The following is a 5,000-nucleotide window of genomic DNA, read 5'->3' on the forward strand; positions in this document are numbered from 1 at the left end:
TCCCATGTGTGACCTTGATGAGTGTGTATCAGCAGATCCTCCTCCCAGGTTAAGTCAGTATTACACTCTGGCTGAGGACCCTCCCATGTGTGACCTTGATGAGTGTGTATCAGCAGATCCTCCTCCCAGGTTAAGTCAGTATTACACTCTGGCTGAGGACCCTCCCATGTGTGACCTTGATGAGTGTGTATCAGCAGATCCTCCTCCCAGGTTAAGTCAGTATTTCACTCTGGCTGAGGACCCTCCCATGTGTGACCTTGATGAGTGTGTATCAGCAGATCCTCCTCCCAGGTTAAGTCAGTATTTCACTCTGGCTGAGGACCCTCCCATGTGTGACCTTGATGAGTGTGTATCAGCAGATCCTCCTCCCAGGTTAAGTCAGTATTTCACTCTGGCTGAGGACCCTCCCATGTGTCACCTTGACATTAGAAATAAAACGTGGTTATATGAGTGTAGTGTACAGTGTTCAGTACACATAAATACGACACAGTACGCTGTTCATGACAATTTACAGATAAAACGATATATCTACCAGCAACAATGTCAGTCCCCTGGTGGGCGAAACTCTCACTCCAGGAAATACCACGAGCCCCATATTGCGTCTTACTGCACATACTTGTACGTATAATGTCTCCCACTTGTTTACATATTATTCTGTCTGCTGTTTTTCTTACTGTTCTCTCTCAACGCTTTAAAAGTTGTAATCGACTGAGTGTATTACTGTATTTACCGTTGTTATAATTTTAACCAAGACGACTGTGAGTGAATGAGATGTGCGTGAGTGCATGCGGGCGTGCACGCGGGCGTGCGTGCGGGCGTGCATGCGGGTTGTGCACTAGGTTTGAAAGTTATCGACTGCACAAGGGGCGCTGAAGCTGTGCTTCACGTGTACACCATCAGTCAGGAATATGTTAATTCCTCAAATAAGGATTAAAGCAATCTGTGTATATACACTGAAAGTGTCAGTGTATGAACTAGTTTATCACTGAATACACACGCATCTCTATGTATGTGTATATATATATATATATATATATATATATATATATATATATATATATATATATATATATATATATATATACACACACACACACGCAAACAGGAGTCACAATTAGAAGTTGAAGACTCTTATCGGTCAAAGGGGTGTTAGAAAGTATTTCTTCAGTCGTAGTTGTCAAGAAGTGGAATAGCCTAGAAAGTGACGTAGTGGAGGAAGGAACTATACATAGTTTTAAGATGAGGTGTGATGATCAAGCTCATGGAGCAGGGAGAGAGAGGACCTAGTAGCGATCAATGAAGAGGCGGGGTTAGGACCTATGACTCGACCCTTGCAACCACAAATAGGCGAGTACAAATAGGCGAGTGCGCGCGCGCGCACACACACACACACACACACACACACACACACACATACACACACACTGTTACAAAAAACGCGATTCTAAAAGCATAGAGATCTCCAGTGAATACTAGAAAGGACTGCCCTTTTAGCATCCAGCCTGTTACTGGGTTTTCGTAATAAGTAGTCAGTATCCTTGTCCAATTATCCATTAGAATTCAATAAGATTCAATAGTGCTTCAGGATTACAACTGGTAGGCTACTAACTAGAGAAAATAAAATTTAATAAATTTATTGTCTAGGCGTATATCAAATTAAATTAAATTAATCACAGTAATTAAAATAATATCACTTCTCTCGAGTACAATATTATTGTGCTGAAAGCACATATCACATTTATCATTCTTAAGTACCGTCTGGTACATTAACGTTTAATAAGATATTACAAATATGTACAAGTAAGTTTGTGTGTATGTGTGTAAGTGCTCTACGTAGTTCGCTATGTCTCAAGACTCGACTAGACTTAAACAAGTGACTGACAAAGTCCTCAAATAAACTAACTTCTTAACCAACTGGCAGTCAGAACAGTCTGCCTGAACAATAAAAAGAATGCTAAGCCCAATAGCAATATAACAAGCAACTGCGACACAGAATCAGGAACAAGGAGATAATATTACGACACTAAGTAGGGACCATCAGCAGATCCTCCACAAAAGTCACAAAACCCCCATACTACTGAATCTAAGTTCAGCATTAGAAAATCCCCGACTGTGATAGTACACAGATATCAGTACAAGTTAGGTCAGAAGCTACAGCTTAGGACCTGAGTTGCTCAGAGTGTCTATGCAACACACAACCTCAGTGCAACGTCGAAAATCACTAAGTCTATACAATGTTCTGTGAGCAGAGTCTCCAGAACTAACAAGAATAATGAGACAAGAGACTATCTTCCAACAAGTTCCAATAAGGAAGGGTTAGGCACGCCTTGTCAAGAATACGTCCAACCACCAAGCGAGTCTAGACCAGACTGAATACTTCAGGCGAAGTGAGGACACCCCCCCTCGATCACGTGATAGCTCAGTGAACAGTCGCTGCCCAGCAACAGAAGCCGGCAGAATAACGAGCAAAGAGCGATAATTACAGTAGTTAGACAATCAAGACTTGAACTGAGCATATAATATGTGTGTTACATCCTACCTAACAACATAACTAAGTCAAATAATAATATAAAGCACTATATTTACGATTTAGCTATTATCACAAATATAAGCAATATAAAATTATATGAAAAGGTAACATACATGTAATATATATACATATTATGTACATAATATACATAGTAACCCATTCAGGGGTTGCAACACACACGCACAATAAGGAGTAAAACAACAGTCAAGGACCAGGTGATCAGGCTGAGGAAGGAAGGAGGGGAGGTCACAAAAAACGACCACGAAGTATGTGAGGAACTCAAGATGAGATTCAAAGAAGTGTTCACAGAGGAGACAGAAGGGCCTCCAGAAAGGAAGAGATGTGGGGTACACCATCAAGTGTTGGACACAATACATACAACCGAGGAAGAAGTGAAGAGGCTGTTAAGCGAGATAGATACCTCAAAGGCGATAGGACCAGATAACATCTCTCCATGAGTCCTGAGAGAGGGAGCAGAGGCACTTTGTGTAACAACAGTCTTCAACATGTCTGTCGAAACATGGCGACTACCATTATTGTGGAAGACGGCAAATGTAGTCCCAATTTTTAAAAAAGGAGACAGACACGAAGCATTAAACTACAGACCAGTGTCACTGACGTGTATATGCAAGGTCATGCAGAAATTTATCAGAAGAGTGGTAGAGCACCTAGAAAGGAATGAGCTTATCAACGACAGCCAACATGGTTTCAGGGATGGGAAATCCTGTGTCACAAACCTACTGGAGTTCTATAACAGGGTGACGGCTGTAGAACAAGAGAGAGAAGGGTGGGTGGACTGCATTTTCTTGGACTGTAAGAAGGCGTTTGACATAGTTCCACTCAAGAGATAAGTGCAGAAGCTGGAGACCAGGCAGGATAACAGGGCAGTAACCACAATGGATCAGAGAATACCTGTCAGGTAGACGACAGCGAGTCATGGCGTAGAATTAGGTTGGATATGATCTAGGTGTATAAATGGAAAACAGGAATAAATAAAGGGGATGTAAATAGCGTGCTGAAAATTTCCAGCCAAGACAGGACTCGCAGCAATGGTTTCAAGTTGGAAAAATTCAGATTCAGAAAGGATATAGGAAAGCACTGGTTTGGTAATAGAATTGTAGATGAGTGGAACAAACTCCCGAGTACAGTTATTCAGGCTAAAACGTTGTGTAGTTTTAAAAATAGGTTAGATAAATACATGGTGTAGGTGGGTGTGAGTTGGACCTGACTAGCTTGTGCTGCTGGGTCTGGAACAGTGCTCCATCCTTGAGTGAAGATGATCAGACTGGGTGGGTCATTGGGCTAATACGGGGGGGGGGTCATTGGTCTAATCTAGGGGGGGACATGGACCTGCTCCACATGGGTCAGTAGGCCTGTTGCAGTGTTCCTTCTTTCTTATGTTCTTATGGTAAGTAACGAGGTGTCAGAGTGAGCGCCTGTAATGAGCAGGTTGCCACAGGGATCAGTCCTAGGTCCGGTGCTGTTTCTGGTATTTGTGAACGACATGACGGAAGGAATAGATTCTGAAGTATTCCTGTTTGCAGATAATGTGAAGTTGATGAGAAGAATTAAATCGAACGAGGACCAGGCAGAACTACAGAGGGATCTGGACAGACTGAAGGCTTTGTTCAAAAACTGGCTCCTGGAGTTCAGCCCCACCAAGTGCAAAGTCATGAAGATTGGGGAAGGGCAAAGAAGACCACAAACTGATTACAGTCAAGAGGGCCAGAGCCTAGAAACCTCTCTCAAGGAAAAGGATCTCGGTGTGTGTATAACACCGGGCACATCTCTTGAGGCGCACATCAACCAAATAACTGTTGCAGCATACGGGCACCTGGAAAACCTAAGAACAGCATTCTGACATCTAAATAAGGACTCATTCAGGATCCTGAATACTGTGTACGTTAGACCCATATTGGAATATGCAGCACCAGTTTGGAACCCTCACCTAGCCAAGCATGTAAGGAAACTAGAGAAAGTGCAAAGGTTTGCAACAAGGCTAGTCCCGGAGCTAAAGAGTATGTCTTATGAGGAGAGGTTAAGGGAAATCGACCTGACGACACTGGAAGACAGGAGAGAAAGGGGGGATATGGTAACGACATATAAAATACTGAGAGGTATAGACAAGGTGGACAGACAGGATGTTCCAGAGATGGGACACAGCAACAAGGGGTCATAGTTGAAAGCTGAAGACTCGTATGAGCCACAGGGATGTAAGGAAGTATTTCTTCAGTCGCAGAGTTGTCAGGAAGTGGAATAGCCTGGGTAGTGATGTAGTGGATGCAGGATCCATACATAGCTACTCAGTCACTCTTCCCGCTCACAGAGCGGGAAGAGTGACTGAGTAGCGGCCGGTTGAAGAGGTGGGGCCAGGCTCTGCGACTAGACCCCCACAACCGCAACTAGGTGAGTACAACTAGGTGAGCACACACTGCAAGGACTGCAAAGAGACCTGGACAGGCTGGACATG

Source organism: Cherax quadricarinatus, chromosome 41 (genome assembly GCF_038502225.1).
Source record: "Cherax quadricarinatus isolate ZL_2023a chromosome 41, ASM3850222v1, whole genome shotgun sequence".
NCBI lineage: Eukaryota > Metazoa > Arthropoda > Malacostraca > Decapoda > Parastacidae > Cherax > Cherax quadricarinatus.